The following is a 26,297-nucleotide window of genomic DNA, read 5'->3' as shown; positions in this document are numbered from 1 at the left end:
TTGTACAAAAAAAAATTAGAAAATTTACCTAACCTTACTATAACAAGCGTAATTTAATTTAGCCTAATCCAACTATATATAATTTAGATAAGTTTACAATAATTTAATAAAAAACAGACACAATCAAATATAATCTTTTTCTGTAGGTTCACAATGATTTTTGCGAAATTATTACATACACAAATTTTCGCTTGTCTTATTAGGCAAGATGAGCGTTGCTATCTTAGCCAAAATAGCAAGTTTTGCGTATTCGGCTCGACATATATATATATATATATATATATATATATATATATATATATATATATATATATATATATATATATATATATATATATATATATATATATATATATATATATATATATATATATATATATATATATATATATATATATATATATATATATATATATATATATATATATATATATTTGTGTGTGTGTGTGTACTCACCTATTTGTACTCACCTATTTGTGGTTGCAGGGGTCGAGTCACAGCTCCTGGCCCCGCCTCTTCGCTGATTACTACTAGGTCCTCTCTCTCCCTGCCCCATGAGCTCTATCATACCTCGCGTTAAAACTGTGTGTGTGTGTGTGTATGTTTGTGTGTGTGTGTGTGTGTGTGTGTGTGTGTGTGTGTGTGTGTGTGTGTGTGTGTGTGTGTGTGTGTGTGTGTGTGTGTGTGTGTGTAAAGAGAAAAAATTGAAGCGTAATTTGTAACCTAAACTGACTGTAATGTGGACACCTTACAGAGGGCGTGGCATACAACAGAGGCACAAGCGAGAGGGCGTGAAGTCCAGCAGCAAGCCGTGGGAAGCATCAGAGAGACAGGGATATACAAGAGAGGCGTGGAATGCACCGGAGAGGCGTGGGATATACCATGAGGCGTGACATATAACCGAGAGGCGTGGGATATAACCGAGAGGCGTGGGATATAACCGAGAAGCGTGGGATATAACCGAGAGGCGTGGGATATAACCGAGAGGCGTGGGATATAACCGAGAAGCGTGGGATATAACCGAGAAGCGTGGGATATAACCGAGAGGCGTGGGATACACAGCTGAGTGAGTGAACTTCAAGTCTTGGGGTCGCTAGTTTATCTAAAGTGAATTATGCGCTGAGCGAGGCTCAGCTGTGTGTGTGTGTGTGTGTGTGTGTGTGTGTGTGTGTGTGTGTGTGTGTGTGAGTATGTATTCAGCTAGTTTTAGCCCCACCTCTGCTGGTCGCTGCTGGGTATTATAATAGGTATGAAAGGGCTCGATGAAGCCTGTCTCACCTATTCTTAAAACTATATGTGGATCCCGCCTCGACCACTTCACTGTTAAAGTCGCTCCACTTCCTGACCACTCTACCGCTAAAGAAGTATTTCCTAACATCCCTGTGACTCCTGTGCAACTTAAGCTTCCAGCTCTGCTGTTGTGTGTCTGATTTCCGCCTCTCAAACTTTATCCTGTCTATACTGTGCGTACATTCCATTCTGACGTTGCATGCCTCAGTTTGGTCCTAACATGTTAAGAGTGTAATGTAGTTAAGTGGGTGTATGACCCACTTAAAATTTGTATTTATAACTCATTACGATTGTGACCAGGTGTGGACGTATCAGTGGCTCATTACTTTGTAATTTGTTCATGACTGTAACCATGTGTAAGAGTGAGGCTGAGTCATTACCTTTGTAACTAGCCATGTTTGTGACCAGATCTACTTGGAGTTCATTACCTTTGTAACTAGTTCAACTATCATAGCTTTTGGGTCCAGTCCCTGGACCCATTATGTACCTCTGTAATCTTTTGACTACCGCCCACAGGATGGGTATGGGGTGCATAATAAAGATATTAAACTAACTAAACTAATGTCTTCTTGTTGAGGTTCCTGAATGCTAACCCCAGATTTATCAGTCTCAGGTGTGCTGCATTGGTTATTTACTAAACGTGAGTTTTGGTCCGAGTGCTAGCAATTGTGCTCATGTTCACACTCACATTCACGCTCGTGAGTTTAAATAAGTGAATAAATATGTCAGTTCACACACACACAAACACACACACACACACACACACATACACACACATTGGAGTATGGGACACAGTAACAAGGGGACACAGTTGGAAGTTGAAGACACGGATGAATCACAGGGATGTTAGGAAGTATTTCTTCAGTCACAGAGTAGTCAGTAAGTGGAATAGTTTGGCAAGCGATGAAGTGGAGGTAGGATCCATACATAGCTTTAAGCAGAGGTATGATAAAGCTCACGGTTCAGGGAGAGTGACCTAGTAGCGACCAGTGAAGAGGCGGGGCCAGGAGCTAGGACTCGACCCCTGCAACCTTAACTAGGTGAGTACACACACACACACACACACACACACACACACACACACACACACACACACACACACACACACACACACACACACACACACACACACACACACACGTGACTCAGATATAATGTCTACTCAAAGGTCTCTATCATTTTGTTAAATCTCATTGTTTCTCTTCCAGCTGGAATGTTTCTTCTGGGCTAAGCACTCTGAGCATCCTCATCAACTTGCAAATATGAGGATTAAACCGCAACAGCCATTGTTATCCCTTCCTTCTAGCTTGTTCAACTCCGCATAAGTAATGAATCATTTGCGCACACTGACATGGAGGAGGCTATTAATTTAGGTAAGTCTTTAACAAATAACACGAATATAATCAGGAAAAACTTGACTCATATGGTTACTACTACTTGGCACTATCACCCTCTCCTTACTGTTTCATCGTTGGTTAATAGGCTTTAAAACCTTCGACTACACCAGGGTCATTAAGAATGCTTGTTTCCTTTCCTCCACCAGTCCATTTAAGGGAGGTTGCTGGATGCTGGTGAAGAGGTTCTTGATCTAGGGAATTGTATCTCTGCTTCAGTTCCCTGAATTAAGTCTGACTGCCGTCTATCACCCCCCCCTCCCCTCTTCTTTCACAGGCGCTATACAATTATTATGGTTTCAGCGCGCCCCATGAAAAAAATATAATCTTCCACTCAAAGAGAGTTCAGTACTCTCGCTTCACACGGTGAGGGCCTGGGTTCGATTCCCAGCCAGAGTAGAAACATTGGACGTGTTTCTTCAGTACTCGCTTCACACGGTGAGGGCCTGGGTTCGATTCCCAGCCAGAGTAGAAACATTGGACGTGTTTCTTTCCACCTGTTGTCTATGTTCCCCATCAGTAAAATGGGTACCTGGGTGTTAGTCGACTGGTGTGGGTCGCATCCTGGGACACTGACCTAAGGAGGCCTGGTCACAGACCGGGCCGCGGGGGCGTTGACCCCCGGAACTCTCTCCAGATAAACTCCAGAATTACTTCTGCTGCTGCTGCTGCTACTACTACTACTACTATTGCTACAACTACTTCTACTACTAATACTACTACTACTGCTGCTGTTACTACAACTACTACAACTACTGCTGCTGTTGCTACAACTACTATAACAACTGCTGCTGCTGCTGTTACAGCTGAAAGAGTCATTAAGACTGGCTCCTTTACACAACCAGTCAAAATGAGTTCAGTTCCTAAATTAGGTATTAAAATAAGCTCTCACCATATATACATACACTAACAGACATACATCCTGTTGACTGTTAGGTATTACTTTATCTAGTGTGTTTTCCAGATTGTTTAATTTGCTACTTTTCTTTCCGTTTTTTACATTTCCTAGTATGGAAATTGACCTACAAAACAGCAGTGCTCGTTTCTAAATGTTTTGCTAATCTACGTTTCTACATTATGTAGAATAAAAAGGCCCAATGCCATGACTGCATCAATACATCAATAACCCGACGACGACGTTTCGGTGGGTAACGTCATTAAAAGTTTCATTCTCCTATGTGCAAGTTATTGGTCTATGGAATAACTTCCCTCCAGGTGTGCAGAAATGTGGATGCACTGAGCAAATTGGTGCTAACGGTAGTAACTTACAGTGTATGTCAGATGAATGTTGAATTTACAGAGGCTATCGTTGACAGGTAGAAACTTCAAAGAATGTGATCCAAGAAATAACTAAATTATTAACGTACTCAACTATTGTTTGGTGATTGTCTTGAAGGTTGGTACTGCATATTGTCTTGAAGGTTGGTACTGCATATTGTCTTGAAGGTTGGTACTGCATATTGTCTTGAAGGTTGGTACTGCATATTGTCTTGAAGGTTGGTACTGCATATTGTCTTGAAGGTTGGTTCTGCATATTGTCTTGAAGGTTGGTACTGCATATTGTCTTGAAGGTTGGTACTGCATATTATCTTGAAGGTTGATACTACATATTGTCTTGGAGGTTGATACTGCATATTGTCTTGAAGACTGATACTGCATATTGTCTTGAAGACTGATACTGCATATTGTCTTGAAGACTGATACTGCATATTGTCTTGAAGGTTTGTACTATGTATTGTTTTGAAGGTTGGTACTGTACATTATCTTGAAGCTTGGTACTGTATATTTTCCTGAAGGCTAGTACTGCCTATTGTCTTGAAGCTTGGTATTACCTACTGTATTGAAGATTGGTGTTGCCTATTGTATTGAAGGTTGGTACTACCTATTGTATTGAAGGTTGGTACTACCTATTGTACTGAAGGTTGGTACTACCTATTGTTAGGTAAGACACATATGCAACAGTTAGGTATCTTTATTTCGATACGTTTCGCCTACACAGTAGGCTTCTTCAGTCGAGTACAGAAAAGTTGATAGAAGCAGAAGACACTTGAAGACGATGTAATCAGTCCATCACCCTTAAAGTTTTGAGGTGGTCAGTCCCTCAGTCTGGAGAAGAGCATTGTTCCGTTGTCTGAAACAATATGAAGTTGAAGTGACAGGATGGAGCCTTTATATAGTGCCAGGAGGTGAGACGGAGGTTGCTTTGGGAGGGCAGGTCCCTCTCAAACTCAGCCGTTCTCACTAGTAGAGGTCGAAGTTGATGGTCTGTACCAAGATACCCTTGTGTTGCAGTGTCTGACAGAATGAACATTAAAATGGTATAAAATACCGACAGATTGTTAGGTAAGACACATATGCAACAGTTAGGTATCTTTATTTCGATACGTACTCGACTGAAGAAGCCTACTGTGTAGGCGAAACGTATCGAAATAAAGATACCTAACTGTTGCATATGTGTCTTACCTAACAATCTGTCGGTATTTTATACCATTTTAATGTTCACTACCTATTGTCTTGAAAGTTCATGCAACTTGGTATTTACGAAACTATCTCTATCAACGCTCAGAGATAAACCAAAAGCTAAGAGCAAAACTAAAAAAATTATAATAAACTTTATGCATAATCACATAAATACACACATAAAGCAGCAGTAGGAATTACGTGTTGCAGAAGCCTGGTGACAACCATGGGACAAATAATATTTCTCTTATGTTAAAGAGCGCTAAACAAATTTCAGCTGACCCAAGATAAGTTAGGCAGGACCAAGCTGCATTAAACTGCATTAATTTATGAAGGTCAGGCTAGGTCACTAAGCTAATTTTATGTAAAATAAAACGCCAGACAGAGAGAGAGAGAGAGAGAGAGAGGGAGAGAGAGAGAGAGAGAGAGAAAGAGAGAGAGTAAGGAAATGTTGTTTGGGCAGTCACAGAAGAGGCAGAAGAAAAAATCCCAGAGTAGGAAAAAGAATCACACAGTCTCCCTTGAGCTGGAAATAAGGTGAGCTTGACAGCGGCCACCAATAAAGTGAAAATAAAGGAGGAAATGCAGGAGCCATTAGGGAGCTCTGCATTACTTACCATTTAGGCTTTGCTCGCCCCATCAAAACACCTCCGGCACTTTCCACGCGACTTTTACTAGCAAACACTTGCACCAGAACAGCTTACGATCTCACGGGAGAACCACCAACACAGACGATATCCTTTATACCTTCCATATATCTTCCCCGAACCCAAAGGTTTATCTCCTATCGGTAAAATAAAATCCCTCACCCCCCTGCCGGTAACTGTAAATTCCCCCAGATGTTCTCGCCTGGGAGGGACGAGATGACGACAGGGAAGCGGTCTGTTTATGGCTGCATCGCCCACGGACGCGACGGGAATTTTGAGGGGAAGATTTAGGGGAGAAAGGTGCGGATGACAGATATTGCGGGGGAAAACCTATCCCTGCGTAAGATATTATTCCCGAGAGCCTCAGCCTTCAGATTTCTGGATTAGTGAAGGTGGTGGATGTGGTACGGCTGGTGTTGCTGCAGCTAGTGCAGCTGCAGGTGGTGGTTTTGCGGCTGGTGGTGCTGCAGCTGGTAGCTGCGGTGGTGCTGCTGCTGCAGTAAAGCTTGGGTTGAAAGTCGTTGTTTAGTTTAGCTATATTAGTGGAATCCATGGAGTGAGAAAGGTGATCACAAGGTGAGGCAAAGCCACGGGTAGGAACAAGCCAGAGCGGAGGCCGTCAACTCAACCAAGCTTCTCCATGGTCTTTAGTCAGTGACCACTGGAAAGTCTGTAGTCAGACACCACTGGAAGGTCTGTTTTCACAGTGACCCTCGGAAGGTTTATACTCAGTGACAACAAAAAGTTCTTCAGTCAGTGACCACTGGATGGTGTATAGTCAGTAACCAATGGAAGGTCTCTTGTCACTGCGAGCAATGGAAGCTCTTGCCACTGTGACCAATGGAAGGTCTGTTGTCATAGTCACCAGTGGAAGATCACTATGACAGGTCACGAGGTGTTGCTGGGTCTGAAGGTATATAATTCAGGGTGATCCAACTTCTTCGACACCCTGGACCCCTTCTGCACTTATATATATATATATATATATATATATATATATATATATATATATATATATATATATATATATATATATATATATATATGTATATATATATATATATATATATATATATATATATATATATATATATATATATATATATATATATATATTTTATTTATTTATTTATTATTATCACACTGGCCGATTCCCACCAAGGCAGGGTGGCCCGAAAAAGAAAAACTTTCACCATCATTCACTCCATCACTGTCTTGCCAGAAGGGTGCTTTACACTACAGTTTTTAAACTGCAACATTAACACCCCTCCATATATATATATATATATATATATATATATATATATATATATATATATATATATATATATATATATATATATATATATATATATATATATATGTAATGGGGCCAACCGCTGGTGTAAATTGTGGGACCCATAGCCTCGGAGAAGTGTGGATAAAAATGCTTCTAGGAAAAATATTTGGATTTCTTCCTGAAACCATTTGAATATTCCACTTCCCCTACCACCCCATTTTTTCATTCTTTTTTACATAATATGGTACAAAAGATTTAAGAGATACATTGTTGATATACAGATGGCATATGCAGTACATGAGATATGAGAGATACTTGTCTAGTACATATTGTTACGTGTTTGTCACTGATTATAATGCGAATATCTCATCCAGCTCCTCAGAACTGGGGCGTGTGCCCGAAATACAGCAGGCATTACCCCTCTGAACAGCAGCACTGAGTCGCTGGAACAGAAAACTAGCTGCCCTATGATCCCTAGTTACCCTGATGAGTCTTTTGCCTAGTTCCTTAAGGAACTTTGATGCACTCTTTCCCCATGAGCCAAGGGTCTCTGAGCCTATGAGAACAAACATATATATATATATATATATATATATATATATATATATATATATATATATATATATATATATATATATATATATATATATATATATATATGCAATAAGATCACAGTAAACAGGTGATTTCAGAATATGCAAAACAACCACTCTGAAAGAATAGAGAAATTCCAAGCGCATTCGTGACTACTCACATTATCATGTGAGTAGTCACGAAAGCGCTTGGAATTTCTCTATTCTTTCAGAGTGGTTGTTTTGCATATATATATATATATATATATATATATATATATATATATATATATATATATATATATATATATATATATATACACGGACACATGTCTGTATGTTTGTCTGTCTATGTCTGTGTGCAATGTCATGAAATTTTATGAAGGACAGGGAAGACCGGTGTTGGAATACTGGTTTGAAGCTGAGAAACTGCAGGTATCGACAAAAGGCGAGTTATGCAGGAGTGAGCTTCACACATCGCGTAAAGGACAAACAAATCTTTTGACTTCTGGAGTCTTCGTCAGCCTAGCAAATCTCAGAATAGCCTTGAGGAATGTCAGTAAATATTCTTTATGGACTTCGTAGACAACATATGAAAGGTCTGTTTTAGAATATGCTGCACTTGTTTGGAATCCCCAGATAATTAAAATTGATCATAATTTTGAAGAGATATCAAGCACTGCAAGCATATTAGTCCTAGATCTAAGAGGGCTTTTATATAAGAAAGTGAAGGAACCTAACTTGCCCACCCTGAAAGAGAGGAGGCTATGATTACGACATATAAAATACCCACTGACTAGCTACATAGTAACATAGAAAGAAACAAAAGCGGAGAAGAGAATCAGTGATGTTAGGAAGTATATTTTCAGTTTCAAGGTAGTAAGATTGTAGGAGTGGTGGAGAGCGAACATCATACGCAGTTTTAAGAGTAGAAAGTATGGTGCTCAAATACCCGGAAACAATTGATACTGGCCAATAAAGATGGAACATGAACCAGGACTCGAATCCAGTTAATATAATCTCGTAAGAACAAACACACATGCACACACGCACGTGCGCACACACACACACACACACACACACACACACACACACACACACACACACACACACACACACACACACACACACACACAGGTCACAGGATAATGAAGATCCTTCTTCTCCTCACAAGGTCCATTATTATGTTTTGCAAGTGCTCCCTTCTGCCGTCGACCATCCCTCTTCTCATTTATCTCCTCCTGTCTCCGTTTCATCCCTTTCAGAGCATCTTTTCTACGCAGTTGGTGGAAATGGGAAAATTTTGTGAAAATGTCTAAAACAGTATTTATCTACTTTTATCAGAATCCGCTTTTCAACTTAGCTAAAATGAATTAAGTTTAATAGTCAACAGTGACTACGTTCTGTCTGACGAGCTGACGGCTCAGTGGTACCGTATTGTTTATTTTACAAAGTAGTGTATGTCTGTTGACGAGATGAGACGAGAGAGGCACGCTTAGATAGGGAGAAAGCGTTGCAGTTCCTTTTCCTGAAAGTGTACAAGCCCAGCTCATTTATGTCATTCGTAATCACCTGGATATATTTTTTTTCATGAGATCTACTGCACTAGCGTGTGCAATGTATAGACTTCAATAGCAGGCAGTAAACTCAATCAACTTTCTGACTAAAAATGTGGACTTTCTTCTGCATCAGCATAAATGTCAACATATAATAGTTAACATTAACCAGGCAGAGGCAGGGACAGAGGCAGAGGGGAAATGTCTGCAGCATTCTGGGCACGCGGCCCACCACCGGGGAGCTGGACGAAGTATTCGAGATGTACCTCTGAGTCGTTATCTGTGTTGTTTTACTCTCTATTGTATTTTTGTCAATGTATTTTGTCTTTAAATAAAACATATATTAAATATAGGGGGTGGTAGGAGAAAATTTTCAAACATCTTCAGGGAGAACCTTGAGTTTTTCCTGAAGCAAGTTTATTCTTTTCTCTGAGGATGAGGGTCCCTAGGACAGTTCCAGTGGTGGTACCTCCAGATATATATATATATATATATATATATATATATATATATATATATATATATATATATATATATATATATATATATATATATATATATACATATAGGGAGTGTGAAGGCTTACTCAGCTCTGTAACAACTTCAGACAGTATTACTAAAGCTGGCTCCTCCTCAGGAAAATTAATGAATAGAAAAAGAAATAATAACAGACAAACATAAACACTTTATTATATAGAAAATATAAAATATAAAACACTTAAATATGAAATATTAATCCTGCATTAAAGAAAATGAAAAATGAAAAATATAAATGATAACTGAATTCAACGCTAATTTAAAACTTGGGTGTCTGGTGTTGGTGACACTGTGTTGTTGAAACCGTAGCCGTTGCTGATGATGGGGGAAGGGTCGCAGGTGTTGGTTACAACCCACTGGCTCGTTCTAGTGGCCGTAAGTAATCTTTCCCGATGACAGGAGATCAGGTTCTTGACCGCTGTAATGATGAGGGGTTATGTCCTGATTCTTCATACAAGTGCACAGGCAAGTAAATGCAATATGGGACGTCTCCAGGACGTTAGTCCGTCTCCTTCAGTTTTTCTCGTTGATTGACAGGTGACCCTCTCTGTCATCCAAGCTGAAAAGATAGACAGGTTACCCACTGCTTAAATAATCACTCTCCATGATAAGTACAATACCTAAAAGACGTGGTGATTATTACAAAAGTCAACTTAGAGCAAGACTGAAAGGACTAAGTTTATTATTGGTCAAAAGTGAAGCTTTCAACCAATAAATCCACTAGAATACAAGGCAGGCATGTACTTACAGTAGTGTTGGGAGCTGTGAGTCGAGTGATTTACTGTTTGACCAGAGCCCCACACGTCACCTTTCGGGGGGGGGGAAGAGGGAAGGGAAGGGATAGTGGGAGCTAGACTGACCCTACGTTAACAAGCAGCCGGCAATCAAACTATCACTTTAGGGGTGGGGGAGAAAAGGCGGGAATAGCGGGAGCTGGACTTACCCTACCTTAACAAGTAGCCGGCAATGAAACTATTGTTACTATATATTCCCTCGCTACTCCTATCTATTGAACTTTTCCCTCACAGGGAGTTACCACCTCTAGAACTGTCCTAGGGACCCTCATTCTCAGAGAAAAGAATAAACTTGCTTTAGGGAAAACTCAAGGTTCTCCCTGAAACTGTTTGAGAATTTTCTCCTACCATCTCCTATATTTCAAGTATGTTTTATTTAAAGACAAAATGCATTGGCCAAACATTCACAAAAATACAATGGAAAGTAAAACAACATAGGTAACTCAGAGTTACATCTCGAATACTTCGTCCAGCTCCCCTGCGGTGGGCCGTGTGCCCCGAATGCTGCAGGCATTTCCTCTCTGGATCGCAACACTGAGTGTCTGAAAGAGGAAGCTGGTCGCCCTGTGGTCCTTGGTTTCTATGATGAGCTTTTCACCCAGCTCTTTGAGGAACTTTAGAGCACACTTGCCCCATGCTCCAAGGGTCTCCGACCCTATTGGAATGAAGTCATAGCTAGGGGGAAGGTCTTCATATTTTCGGATCTTCTGGGTCTCCCTGTGGCAGGCAGCTCCACCCCCTTCCACTACGGAGTATGGCAAGTAGGTGTCTGCCAATGTGGCGGCACAGGTGTAGTCCCAGGCAATCTGCTTTCCATCCTTCCAGGGCAGCATAGTGGCTCCATCAGGACGCTTTTGACTTCCATCAGACCTCTGTACTTGGGGTTCCCGTTGAGCTGGGCAACGGGCTGTGGTGAGGCTTCTCTTTATGATGTCATTGACCTCCTCATGTCTGGCATACTTCCCTTCTGCGGTGTGCCACACGAGACCATGAAGTCCGAATTGAGCAGTTGTCGCCCTGCCGCAAATACACCTATGTTCGGTGAGGATGGGGGAGGCTAGGCGAAGAGCAACACCAATCAGAATGGCCTGTGAGTCGAGACGGGTGCCCAGGGAGGAATTGGGAACAGCTAACAGGAAATCTCCTGAGTGTGGTGCTTTCACTGCCAGTAGACGAGCTTTGTCCTTTCCTGAAGCGTTGGAGAGCATTGTGTTGGCGATTTTTTTCATGATCGGTTTGTCCCAGTGGGACTGTTTGTGCTCTTTGGGAGGAGCTGGTCTACTGGAGGAGTCTGTAAGGGTGTCCCACCGAATCGCTGCTTCAGTAAACCTGGGGTCTTGAGCTCCTACCACGTCTCTGAAGCGTTCGGGAACTATCTTCTTGATTAATGCACTGGAAGCTAAACACGAAGACAAAAAAGCAGGTAAAGCAACATGCGTTGCTTTGCGCACCCCTATACTTCCCAGTCGCACTGGGAGGGTTGCCTGATCCCATTGCTCATCATCTAGTGACAGGTTCAGTGCCTTCTTTAAAGTTGATCTCAGGTGTTCGTCATATTCATCGAGTGCTGGGTTGTCAAAAGAGGGTGCACACCTCAGGAAGTGAGTCTTGGCATAGTAAGACACCTTGTGAGGAGATACAGAGCATCATGGGCATCAAGATCGCTTATTCTCTCCTCCATTCTCATCAGGTCATTCAATTTGTCCCTGAGGACAGTGTCGATGGCCTGGTGACCCAGCGGTGCTTCCAAGAGGGTACTGTTGGACGGAGTGGTAGTAGAGACTTCTGGGAGGATTCTTCGCACAGCATTGATTATTTCCTGGTTCGCTGTGATGATTTCACACTTGGAGGGATTGAGGATGAGTCCCAAGTCTTCTCCCTGTGTTTTCACCAGTTGTAGGTCCCCCCACCAGGGACTCTTCAGTACGTGCCAGAGTGCCGTCATCCAGGTACCAGATATTAAGCTCACTGCATAGGCTGGAAGTTAGTTCTCTTACTGCCAAGCAGAACCCTGCTGAACACCCTCTGATGAGAGAATTTCATGTTCTCCAAACAAAAGAATTGAGGGTTTGCTGTAGCCGGCTGAAATGAAGGGAAAAAGACTGGGGAACCGATCCCGAACAGCTGGCTAGACAGCATCTCTCTTCACCATACTAAAGGCATTTCCAAAATCAAGTTTGACTATGGCCTTGTCTTCTGGTAGGTTCCTGATGTAGACCCTTGCGGCATGAGCTGCGGCTTCACTGCCTTGAGAGACCCCAAAGCCCAGTTGGTGTGGCTGGAGTAAAGTGGCAGCTTCTAGGCGAATGTTTCTTACTGTTGCTTTGGCAACGAGACGGCGAAGAGTGTTTCCAACCGCAATGGGTCTGATTCCCCCATCCCTCTTCTTCAGAGCACATAATGAGGCTCCAAAAAAGAAAGGTTTAATTTCTCCTGGGATTCGCCCAGCCAGGCAGTTGTTGACGATAGTTGTTAACTCGGTGAGAAGAATTGATGCAGATTCACCGAGTACTGGATTTACCATCTCTTTGAGGTGCTGAGGTCGAATTCCAGTGTAACCTCCTGCAGATCCTGCTGGAAATGACACGATCGCCTTATAGACTTCCGATTCTGGGAGAATTAATTGTTCAGTGATGGGGTTTTCCTCAGGGTTGTCGTTGATGGCTATGGTGTCCCTGGTTGGATGCTTGTCTCTTAGTGCTTGGGCTGTGGTCTCATCCTTGGGGGCTACCGTGTCGTCACTTGTAATTATTCTTATTGCTCCCACTGTGTTACCTTCGATTTTTTTGCTAACCTGTGCGCAGATTTTCTCGTTTTCAGTGAGACTTTTCTTGGGTCTACCTCTTTGGTTCCTGCAGTGATGGGGCAGAGGGACACAGTTGTCCGTTCTTGGGTAGTTGCGCATTGCTTTGATAACTGACGTGGTTAGCAGTTTGCCTCGTTTTTCAGGAACTGCAAGACAGACATTGCCGAATAAGAGTAGGTTGCGCCATGCTTGGATGGTGCCTCGGGTTTCTAAGTTGGTGGAACCTCTATTCACCTGCTTAAGAAGGTCTGTGTATTTCCCTGCTGCATATGGGCGAGCCGCTTTAGGGATGTGGGATAGTGTACTGTTAGCAGTGGATTTAAATGCCAACAGAAGGTTATCGCAAGTGACGAGGTTGCCATTCGAATTGTCATCTGCCTGTGGAGGCTGTGGGCTGCTCTCTGCTGGGGGCATATGTGATCCCGCACACCCATTGTGTGCACGAATGCGACCATCCCTGTTGCGTGCTCGAAACTCTCCACACACCTGACATGTGCCTCTTCTTTCATTGTTGGGTGCATTGTTTCCCTGGCTTTGTGGCTGGCTGGCTACATCATCTGCCATACCTCAAACTGTGTGGTAAGCCCAGGCTGAAGGGAAAATGGCGCATGGCACATACTGCATGTAATTCATGGCGGTGGTGGGGGGAGGAGAGGGGTCTCCCGTCCTTGTGGTGGACGGTGCAAGAAAGGGAGGAGTGGAAGATGTGTGATGAGGCGGAGTATGCAATAAGATGAAATAATGAAATTCCAAACGCTTTCGTGATTTCTCACATTATCAAGTAACTATAAAAATAAAAATTTAACAGAAAGGCATATATTGTAAGGATGAGACTACACCTCACGGCCACCTCAAGACCACGTGACTTTTTGTGATGATGTAGGTAGGTAGTCAAGGATCCGTGAACCACTACCTATAGTCTACCCAAAATTTAAATTTTTCTAATGTTTCTTAAATTCTTCCCAAATTTCATTAATTATAATGAATCCAATTTGTATAACCCAAAAGCAATATTCATATTATTAACCAAACTGTTTTTTATGAGACTTGATTCTATTGTAATCCTCTCGACAATGGACTAACTAGATACAACTTTCTCAACCTTTTTAAAATCAATTGGATGATTAAAATCTCTCACATGAATAAACAGATCATGAGAATCTTGTTCACTTCTAATGCTATATTTATGGTGTTTTAATCTTATCGCATATTTTACAAGGAATCTTGCAATCACAACCGTCAGTATTTGTGGGGGAATTTCTTATCAAAAGATTTTTTACTATATCAAGATATTTAAATACAACTTTCATATCAACTTGGTTGATATGCTTTCTCTACTTAAGTAGAGAAGGCATATCAACCAAGTTTTCATGGTAAAGGAGAACCAACATGTTTTTTAGCTGAATAAGGTTAGTTGTCTCTTTTTGAACTCTAAAAATATTTATAAGAATTTATTAAGTTTCTTGGGGATTTAGACCATTAGCTACGTCATAAATTTTCAAGATTTCTTCATCTATAAACTCTGGGCTACAAATACGTAAAGCTCTCAAGAACACTGATGAAAATACAAACTTTATCTTGATGTGAAGAATAATAGTATACATAGGAACCGTTACCTGAAGAGTTTCTGTAAATTTTAAATTTAAAATCAGGGTTCCCCTTAATAATTAAAGCATCACTGTGCTCAAGCACAGTGATGTTTATATTAGCTAACAACTGCTTCACAGACAAAGCGTTGTGGGCTGGCGCGTTGTCTTGGTGCAAAATCCTCCCGTTTCTCAACAATTTTGAAAGTTTCCTTCTCACACATTCACGCAGTTTCATCAAGACTTCAATGTAATAATCGTGATGTACCGTCTGGCTGCTGGGAACCCACTTTGCTATCACAGTATCCTGGATATCGCACACAACAATCAACATGAACTTGAACTTCGAACGATTTATGCTTGCTTTTTTTGGTCTTGTTGAAGTCCACTGCATTGATTATTGCTTGGTTTCCGGATCATACATAAATATCCAAGTTTCGTCACATGCAATTGCCGAAATCAACAAATCTTGTTCAGCCTCATTCTGTTGCAAAAGATCCAAACACAATTTCTTGCGACGTTCTTTTTGTTCATTTGACAGTATTTTTGGAACCGTTTTTACCCAAACCTTTCTCATATTCAATTCTTCCGTTAGGATGCGTTCAACACTTTCCCTGCCCAAATGAACTGTCTCAGTTACTGCTCGAACACCCAACCTTATGTCTTTTCAAATCACGTTTTGCACTTTTTCAGTGTTGTCATCGGTCGCTGCTGTGTGAGGGCGGCCTGGGCGATCATCATCTCTCACGCTCTCTGCCTGATACGTGATGGTCATGGTTTCACTCAAGGAATTAGGACCTGTTTTTCCTGGTATCCTGGGTTCGCCAAAGAGTGTGATAGATAAACTATGGCCGTACTTGACGCAGTCTGTGAATTCAAGTCAAGTGGTAATGAATGACTGTCAATGAAAATACAGTAAGGTAGCCGGGGGAGGGGGGGCCACTGACGCAGACAGAACACAGTAACACTCATCAAGGGCGAAAACTTAAGTATATTTACGTTGTTTTTATGTTGCATAGGCAGGATCCATACATAGCTTTAAGAAGAGGTATGATAAAGCCCTTGAAGCAGGGAGAGTGACCTAGCAGCGATCAGTGAAGAGCAGGGGCCAGTAGTTGCAATTCGACCCCTGCACCACAATTAGGTGAGTACACGCACATACACACACACACATACACACACACACACACACACACACACACACACACACACACACACGCACACACACAGTCATAGAGTTGTAAGGCAGTGGAATAGCCTAGAAAATGACGTAGTGGAGGCAGGAACCATACACAGTTTTAAGACGAGGTTTGATAAAGCTCATGGAGCGGGGAGAGAGAGGGCCTAGTAGCAACCGGTGAAGAGGCGGGGCCAGGAGCTAGGACTCGACCCCTGCAACCACAAATAGGTGAGTACAAATAGGTGAGTACACGCACACACACACACACACACACACGCACACACACACTCACACACACACACACACACACACACACACACACACACACACGCACATACACACACATACACACACACACACACGCACACACACACACACACACACACACACACACACACACACACATACACACACACACGCACATACACACACACACACATACACACACGCACATACACACACACACACACACATACAGAGGGAGCAGAGATATTGTGTGAGCCATTAACAAAGATCTTCAACACATCATGTGAAACTGGGCAACTCCCTGAGGTATGGAAAATGGCAAATGTAGTCCCAATTTTTAAAAAGGGAGACAGACATGAGGCACTAAACTACAGACCTGTATCACTAACGTGTATAGTATGCAAGGTCATGGAGAAGATCATCAGGAGGAGAGTGGTGGGGCACCTGGAAAGAAACAAGTGTATAATTGACAACCAGCACGGTTTCAGGGAAGGAAAATCCTGTGTCACAAACCTACTAGAGTTTTATGACAAGGTGACAGAAGTAAGACAAGAGAGAGAGGGGTGGATCGACTGCGTATTTTTGGACTGCAAGAAGGCCTTCGACACAGTTCCTCACAAGAGGTTACTGCAAAAGCTAGAGGACCAGGCACACATAACAGGAAAGGCACTGCAATGGATCAGAGAATATCTGACAGGGAGGCAACAACGAGTCATGGTACGCGACGAGGTGTCAGAGTGGGCGCCTGTGACAAGTGGGGTTCCACAGGGGTCAGTCCTAGGACCTGTGCTGTTCTTGGTATACGTGAACGACATAACGGAAGGGATAGACTCAGAAGTGTCCTTGTTTGCAGACGATGTGAAGTTAATGAGAAGAATCAAATCGGACGAGGATCAGGCAGGACTACAAAGAGATCTGGACAGGCTACAAGCCTGGTCCAGCAACTGGCTCCTTGAATTTAACCCTGCCAAATGCAAAGTCATGAAGATTGGGGAAGGGCAAAGAAGACCGCAGACACAATATAGTTTAGATGGCCAAAGACTGCAAACCTCACTCAAGGAAAAAGATCTGGGGGTGAGTATAACACCGAGCATATCTCCTGAGGCGCACATCAATCAGATAACTGCTGCAGCATACGGGCGCCTGGCAAACCTACGGATAGCGTTCCGATACCTCAGTAAGGATTCGTTTAAGACTCTGTACACCATCTACGTCAGGCCCATACTGGAGTATGCAGCACCAGTTTGGAATCCACACCTAGTCAAGCACGTCAAGAAATTAGAGAAAGTGCAAAGGTTTGCAACAAGACTAGTCCCAGAGCTACGGGGATTGTCCTATGAAGAAAGGTTGAGGGAAATCGGCCTGACGACACTGTAGGCCAGGAGGGTCAGGGGAGACATGATAACGACATATAAAATACTGCGCGGAATAGACGAGGTGGACAAAGACGGGATGTTCCAGAGATGGGACACAGACACAAGAGGTCACAATTGGAAGTTGAAGACTCAGATGAATCAAAGGGATGTTAGGAAGTATTTCTTCAGTCATAGAGTAGTCAGGCCATGGAATAGCCTAGAAAGTGATGTGGTGGAGGCAGGAACCATACATAGTTTTAAGGCGAGGTATGATAGAGCTCATGGGGCAGGGAGAGAGAGGACCTAGTAGCAATCAGCGAAGAGGCGGGGCCAGGAGCTATGACTCGACCCCTGCAACCACAAATAGGTGAGTACAAATAGGTGAGTACACACACACACACACACACACACACACACACACACACACACACACACACACACACGCACACACACAAACACACACACACACACACACACACACAAACACACACACACACACACACACACACACACACACACACACACACACACACACACACACACACACACACACACACACACACACTCCCATAAACCACGGCAGATTATGATAAGATAAAACACCAACATACACTGTTGATTATAGACATTAAATATCAACGCCATGTTTCAACAAACCACATTTTGTCCTGGTGGATAAACACCATCATTCAATTAAGAATAATGTTTTGTTGGCACTAAGTAGAGACACAAACTTTAGCATGTGAATTCCATAAGCCTTATTTGACTCGTATACTACACAGTCTTATCAGCATAACTGTGTCTCAATTTCAATTATTTTTTTTGGTCACAAAAAAACCTTGCAAGCATTTCTCGTCATAAAGTTTGGCTGACAGTGAAAAGTTGTCACAATTAAACTTAACACAGAGTGAAATGTTGTCACAATTAAACTTAACACAGAGTGAAAAGTTGTCACAATTAAACTTAACACAGAGTGAAAAGTTGTCACAATTAAACTTAACACAGAGTGAAATGTTGTTACAATTAAACTTAACACAGAGTGAAATGTTGTTACAATTAAACTTAACACAGAGTGAAATGTTGTCACAATTAAACTTAACACAGAGTGAAAAGTTGTCACAATTAAACTTAACACAGAGTGAAAAGTTGTCACAATTAAACTTAACACAGAGTGAAAAGTTGTCACAATTAAACTTAACACAGAGTGAAATGTTGTCACAATTAAACTTAACACAGAGTGAAATGTTGTCACAATTAAACTTAACACAGAGTGAAATGTTGTCACAATTAAACTTAACACAGAGTGAAAAGTTGTCACAATTAAACTTAACACAGAGTGAAAAGTTGTCACAATTAAACTTAACACAGAGTGAAATGTTGTTACAATTAAACTTAACACAGAGTGAAATGTTGTCACAATTAAACTTAACACAGAGTGAAAAGTTGTCACAATTAAACTTAACACAGAGTGAAATGTTGTCACAATTAAACTTAACACAGAGGGCAAAAGGTGTTACAATCAAAACATTATTTCTAACATTCGTCTTTTCTTCAATACCATCTTCAGTACGCTGCTACAATCTCGGTAATATAATTTTGTATCAGAAATATCGTGACTAATTACGAGCTTATCAAATTATCGCATGAGGATAATTATTATGATAATCACGGAGAGGCACGAGTTTCGTAGGGGTCATGCAGCTCCTGGGAGAACAGGTAGGAATCGTGATTAATCAAATGACTGTAACATTAGCATCAATTCATTCGATCAAAATCCTTTTTAGTTCACCTAGACACTACTGTGAGGGTTACCATATGCGGGACATAAACGATGCAGTTCAGTTTTCTTCGGTTGGGATAAAGTTCTGGTACCGCTTAATGATTTTCCACCTGATGTAGGATGCCTTGTTTTTGGGGGAAACTTCGCTAGATCCATTTAGTTACTAAGTAATTACGTAAACGATTTTCATGAAGCAAATAATTTTCACGAGTTTTTAATAAGCAGAGGTAGAAAAAATAAGAGGAATCTTATAAAAACAATATATACCCTAGCATGCCAACTCTGCAAGAATAAGTAAAAGTGTGTGAAGGGCTGGAGGCTCGATTCTCCTATGAGGGTACAAAGACTGTCTCGACCCAGCCATGGCAGAGGGAAACCACGGGTGATTTATTGGGAATATTTAGATGACGTGCTGTTGGAGTGCGAGCACAGTAACATTTATGAAAGGATTCAGGAAAACCGGATTTGATTCCAGGATTTTGGAAGTACAGTGCCTATGCTTTAAAGGAGAGCTAGGGATATTTGCAGTTTTAAACTGTAGTACTGGCTCGTTCTGGCACGACAGTAACAGAATAAGTGATGGTGAAGGTATTTCTTCTTTCTTGGGTCATCCTACCTTGGTGAGAGACGGCCGGTAGGTTAATATTTTATTTGGATGACTGCAATAACAGTTATACTGTAATTCTTTGAGGTCTGATCAATGCTAACTAATTGACCAACGCAGTAAATATATTAACACTAGATACCTAGAAACATAGCCGGGACCAACCTTGTTGGAATGTAGAGAGATGACCTTCCTGTGTAGTAGCTGCAGAGAGATGACCTTCCTGTGTAGTAGCTGCAGAGAGATGACCTTCCTGTGTAGTAGCTGCAGAGAGATGACCTTCCTGTGTAGTAGCCCCAGAGAGATGACCTTCCTGTGTAGTAGCCCCAGAGAGATGACCTTCCTGTGTAGTAGCTGCAGAGAGATGACCTTCCTGTGTAGTAGCTGCAGAGAGATGACCTTCCTGTGTAGTAGCTGCAGAGAGATGACCTTCCTGTGTAGTAGCTGCAGAGAGATGACCTTCCTGTGTAGTAGCTGCAGAGAGATGACCTTCCTGCGTAGTAGCTACAGAGAGATGACCTTCCTATGTAGTAGCCCCAGAGAGATGACCTTCCTGTGTAGTAGCTGCAGAGAGATGACCTTCCTGTGTAGTAGCGGCAGAGAGATGACCTTCCTGTGTAGTGGCTGCAGAAAGATGACCTTCCTGTGTAGTAGCCCCAGAGAGATGACCTTCCTGTGTAGTAGCTGCAGAGAGATGACCTTCCTGTGTAGTAGCTGCAGAAAGATGACCTTCCTGTGTAGTAGCTGCAGAGAGATGACCTTCCTGTGTAGTAGCTGCAGAAAGATGACCTTCCTGTGTAGTAGCTGCAGAGAGATGACCTTCCTGTGTAGTAGCTGCAGAGAGATGACCTTCCTGTGTAGTAGCTGCAGAAAGATGACCTTCCTGTGTAGTAGCTGCAGAGAGATGACCTTCCTGTGTAGTAGCTGCAGAGAGATGACCTTCCTGTGTAGTAGCTGCAGAGAGATGACCTTCCTGTGTAGTAGCTGCAGAGAGATGACCTTTCTGTGTAGTAGCTGCAGAGAGATGACCTTCCTGTGTAGTAGCTGCAGAGAGATGACTTTCCTGTGTAGTAGCTGCAGAGAGATGACCTTCCTGTGTAGTAGCCCCAGGAAGATGACCTTCCTGTGTAGTAGAACTAGAGAGATGACCTTCCTGTGTAGTAGCCCCAGAGAGATGACCTTCCTGTATAGTAGCCCCAGAGAGATGACCTTCCTGTGTAGTAGCCCCAGAGAGATGACCTTCCTGTATAGTAGCCCCAGAGAGATGACCTTCCTGTGTAGTAGCCCCAGAGAGATGACCTTCCTGTCTAGTAGCCCCAGAGAGATGACCTTCCTGTGTAGTAGCCCCAGATAGATGACCTTCCTGTGTAGTAGCTGCAGAGAGATGACCTTCCTGTATAGTAGCTGCACAGAGATGACCTTCCTGTGTAGTAGCTGCAGAGAGATGACCTTAGTGTGTAGTAGCCCCAGAGAGATGACCTTCCTGTGTAGTAGCTGCAGAGAGATGACCTTCCTGTGTAGTAGCTGCAGAGAGATGACCTTCCTGTGTAGTAGCTGCAGAGAGATGACCTTCCTGTGTAGTAGCTGCAGAGAGATGACCTTCCTGTGTAGTAGCTGCAGAGAGATGACCTTCCTGTGTAGTAGCCCCAGAGAGATGACCTTCCTGTGTAGTAGCCCCAGAGAGATGACCTTCCTGTGTAGTAGCCCCAGAGAGATGACCTTCCTGTGTAGTAGCCCCAGAGAGATGACCTTCCTGTGTAGTAGCCCCAGAGAGATGACCTTCCTGTGTAGTAGCCCCAGAGAGATGACCTTTCTGTGTAGTAGCCCCAAAGAGATGACTTCCTGTATAGTAGCCCTAGAGAGATGACCTTCCTGTGTAGTAGCCCTAGAGAGATGACCTTCCTGTATAGTAGCCCCAGAGAGATGACCTTCCTGTGTAGTAGCCCCAGAGAGATGACCTTCCTGTCTAGTAGCCCCAGAGAGATGACCTTCCTGTGTAGTAGCCCCAGATAGATGACCTTCCTGTGCAGTAGCTGCAGAGAGATGACCTTCCTGTATAGTAGCTGCACAGAAATGACCTTCCTGTGTAGTAGCTGCAGAGAGATGACCTTACTGTGTAGTAGCCCCAGAGAGATGACCTTCCTGTGTAGTAGCTGCAGAGAGATGACCTTCCTGTGTAGTAGCTGCAGAGAGATGACCTTCCTGTGTAGTAGCTGCAGAGAGATGACCTTCCTGTGTAGTAGCTGCAGAGAGATGACCTTCCTGTGTAGTAGCTGCAGAGAGATGACCTTCCTGTGTAGTAGCCCCAGAGAGATGACCTTCCTGTGTAGTAGCCCCAGAGAGATGACCTTTCTGTGTAGTAGCCCCAGAGAGATGACCTTCCTGTGTAGTAGCCCCAGAGAGATGACCTTCCTGTGTACTAGCCCCAGAGAGATGACCTTCCTGCGTAGTAGCCCCAGAGAGATGACCTTTCTGTGTAGTAGCCCCAAAGAGATGACTTCCTGTGTAGTAGCTGCAGAGAGATGACCTTCCTGTGTACTAGCCCCAGAGAGATGACCTTCCTGTGTAGTAGCCCCAGAGAGATGACCTTCCTGTGTAGTAGCCCCAGAGAGATGACCTTCCTGTGTAGTAGCCCCAGAGAGATGACCTTCCTGTGTAGTAGCTGCAGAGAGATGACCTTCCTGTGTAGTAGCCCCAGAGAGATGACCTTCCTGTGTAGTAGCTGCAGAGAGATGACCTTCCTGTGTAGTAGCTGCAGAGAGATGACCTTCCTGTGTAGTAGCCCCAGAGAGATGACCTTCCTGTGTAGTAGCCCCAGAGAGATGACCTTCTTGTGTACTAGCCCCAGAGAGATGACCTTCCTGTGTACTAGCCCCAGAGAGATGACCTTCCTGTGTAGCAGCCCCAGAGAGATGACCTTCCTGTGTAGCAGCCCCAGAGAGATGACCTTCCTGTGTAGCAGCCCCAGAGAGATGACCTTCCTGTGTAGCAGCCCCAGAGAGATGACCTTCCTGTGTAGCAGCCCCAGAGAGAGATATCTCCCTCATTGTTCCAGATCACAATCGTCAAGTCTTCATAATCATTACATGAATTAAAATTATTACTATTATAAATATAACAATTATAAGCATTATTGCCCTGTAAACTTTACTAATATTTACTCATGTACACGGCAATAAAAATTATGGAAAATATAAAAGATATGATTAATTATAATAAACTATGCAATTACTGTTTAATTTACTTGTTGCACACAGTACACACTACACTACCAGTCTGTAACATTCCCAGAATTATTTGAGGCAGTATATTAAAAAATATCGTGTTTTCGTAGGTTAAAAGAGGACAAATTTTTAACCTTATTCTTCCCTTTACAAATCTCTAGTTCAACCGAACTAGAGATCTGTTAACTTCGTTCATCTCAACGTCGTTCATTTCAACTAAAACGATGTGTGATTCACCCTGGGGCGGTTTGAGTCTTAGGAGCAAAGTTTCTTTACACTTGCTGCCTATCCTCACCTTAAAGTAAGTAGACACCTGGGTGTTAGCGTTCCTGTGCGGCTCATCCTGCTCAGGACGAGACGTAAAGTCTCCTTACACCTGCTGTACGCCTTCACTCACCAGTAAACAGGTACCTACGTATCAGTTCATTGCTGTGGGAGGCATCGTGGGAAATGGCATTATTCCTTAATTAGAGCTGCTCTTTCAAATTAATTGTGGTACAACACACCTGTATAATTCTAATGTACAGTGAGAATTATCATAGTTGCTCTTTTCTGATGGAAGAGTCAGGTTAGTAGGAGTCTGGGAGGTAATGCGATGGAAGGATGATGAAAGGGAACAGAGAAAAGTGATAAAACTGAGTAAATGGCAAGGCAGTGAAAGATTGGATATGAGATCAGAGGAACCGAGTATAAATGAAGAACATGACTTTATATATTTAATAGTATATGTACTGGCAGAGGGAAGGTCTGTGAAAGACGAGGTGAAGGAAATAAATGAATGAGTTTAAATGGTAGGAGGAATGTTGAGGTGCCTACGCCAAGAAAAAAAGAATTGGATGTAGTAAGAGGGAATTAATGGAGTAAAGAGGGTATTTATCTTTGAATGTTGCTGTTGGTGGTAGTGGAGATGCGCTAGTGGACAATGTATGGTGTGAGAGTTATAAGAATGGAGGGACATTGCAGAAGGCCTACTGGCCCATACAAGGCAGGAATATCTTTTTTTTTTCTTTGTCAAAATGTTTGAGACAGAATATAAAGAAGAAACTTGGTTTTGCGTCACTTCCACGAGTTTATTTTGCTGAAAAACACCAAAAGGAATAGAATGTTTGATGATATGAATGAAATAATTCAGATGGGTTGAATGAATGAAGATGAATGAAGATGAATGAAGAATGAATGAAGATGAATGAAGAATGAATGAAGATGAATGAACAATGAATGAAGATGGCATTCTGAAACACAGAAACCTTAGTTCTGGTTTTCCTTCTGTTAAAATTTGACTCTCGCACATATTGTCGAATGGAAAATAATCTTCCGAACCTGACATTTGCCTTGAACTTTACTGTTGCGTCAGTTCTCCCAACATTAGCAGATGTGAACCTAATTGTGTCTTTCCCCAGTTATATCTTACCACTTGATAATCGTCCAGAACGGAGCAAAACATTCTTTAAAGTCTCCATTCCAAAATATGGAAGAGTCATGAAGGGCAGCAGCACGGCACTGTAACTTTGTCCTTATTTGTTGTGTATTTTAGTGATAAATTGTGTCTTATGTTAACAATAGCTAAAAATACCGAAAAGTTGATGAACAACATATATATATATATATATATATATATATATATATATATATATATATATATATATATATATATATATATATATATATATATATATATATATATATATATATATATATATATAAATAAGCGACTATTGGCAGAAAGGTGGGCTAGTACAAAGATGAGTAGTGGGGGGGGGGGTTGAAGAGGGTTGGAATAGTTTTAAAAATGCAGTATTAGAATGTGGGGCAGAAGTTTGTGGTTATAGGAGGGTGGGGGCAGGAGGAAAGAGGAGTGATTGGTGGAATGATGAAGTAAAGGATGTGATAAAAGAGAAAAAGGTAGCTTATGAGAGGTTTTTACAAACCAGAAGTGTTATAAGAAGAGCAGAGTATATGGAGAGTAAAAGAAAGGTGAAGAGAGTGGTGAGAGAGTGCAAAAGGAGATCAGATGATAGAGTGGGAGAGGCACTGTCAAGAAATTTTAATGAAAATAAGAAAAAATTTTGGAGTGAGTTAAACAAGTTAAGAAAGCCTAGGGAAAGTATGGATTTGTCAGTTAAAAACTGAGTAGGGGAGTTAGTAGATGGGGAGATGGAGGTATTAGGTAGATGGCGAGAATATTTTGAGGAACTTTTAAATGTTAAGGAAGAAAGAGAGGAAGTAATTTCATGCACTGGTCAGGAAGGTATACCATCTTTTAGGAGTGAAGAAGAGCAGAATGTAAGTGTGGGGGAGGTACGTGAGACATTACGTAGAATGAAAGGAGGTAAAGCAGCTGGAACTGATGGGATCATGACAGAAATGTTAAAAGCAGGGGGGGATATAGTGTTGGAGTGGTTGGTACTTTTGTTTAATAAATGTATGAAAGAGGGGAAGGTACCTAGGGATTGGCGGAGAGCATGTATAGTCCCTTTATATAAAGGGAAAGGGGACAAAAGAGACTGTAAAATTTATAGAGGAATAAGTTTATTGAGTATACCAGGAAAAGTGTACGGTAGGGTTATAATTGAAAGAATTAGAGGTAAGGCAGAATGTAGGATTGCGGATGAGCAAAAAGGTTTCAGAGTGGGTAGGGGATGTGTAGATCAAGTGTTTACATTGAAGCATATATGTGAACAGTATTTAGATAAAGGTAGGGAAGTTTTTATTGCATTTATGGATTTAGAAAAGGCATATGATAGAGTGGATAGAGGAGCAATGTGGCAGATGTTGCAAGTATATGGAATAGGTGGTAAGTTATTAAATGCTGTAAAGAGTTTTTATGAGGATAGTGAGGCTCAGGTTAGGGTGTGTAGAAGAGAGGGAGAATACTTCCCGGTAAAAGTAGGTCTTAGACAGGGATGTGTAAAGTCACCATGGTTGTTTAATATATTTATAGATGGGGTTGTAAAGGAAGTAAATGCTAGGGTGTTCGGGAGAGGGGT

General features: G+C 42.1%; 1 protein-coding gene across 2 annotated transcripts in view; it reads left to right on the top strand.

Annotated features, from left to right (window-relative positions):
• Positions 1-26,297, top strand: part of LOC128687702 (neuroligin-4, X-linked) — a 328,474-nt gene that overhangs the window by 53,580 nt on the left and 248,597 nt on the right. The window contains exon 2 of one of the 2 annotated variants that reach the window (XM_053775303.2): positions 2,499-2,663. The exons of the other annotated variant lie outside the window; for it this stretch is intronic. The gene's annotated coding sequence lies outside the window, so the exon portion shown is untranslated. The remainder of the gene's footprint in view (positions 1-2,498; positions 2,664-26,297) is intronic. 2 annotated transcript variants of the gene reach the window in all.

Source organism: Cherax quadricarinatus, chromosome 11, assembly GCF_038502225.1.
Source record: "Cherax quadricarinatus isolate ZL_2023a chromosome 11, ASM3850222v1, whole genome shotgun sequence".
In the NCBI taxonomy this organism is placed as follows: domain Eukaryota; kingdom Metazoa; phylum Arthropoda; class Malacostraca; order Decapoda; family Parastacidae; genus Cherax; species Cherax quadricarinatus.
The sequence above is the reverse complement of the archived record's forward strand: the minus strand, read 5'-3'. Positions and strand labels throughout refer to the sequence as shown.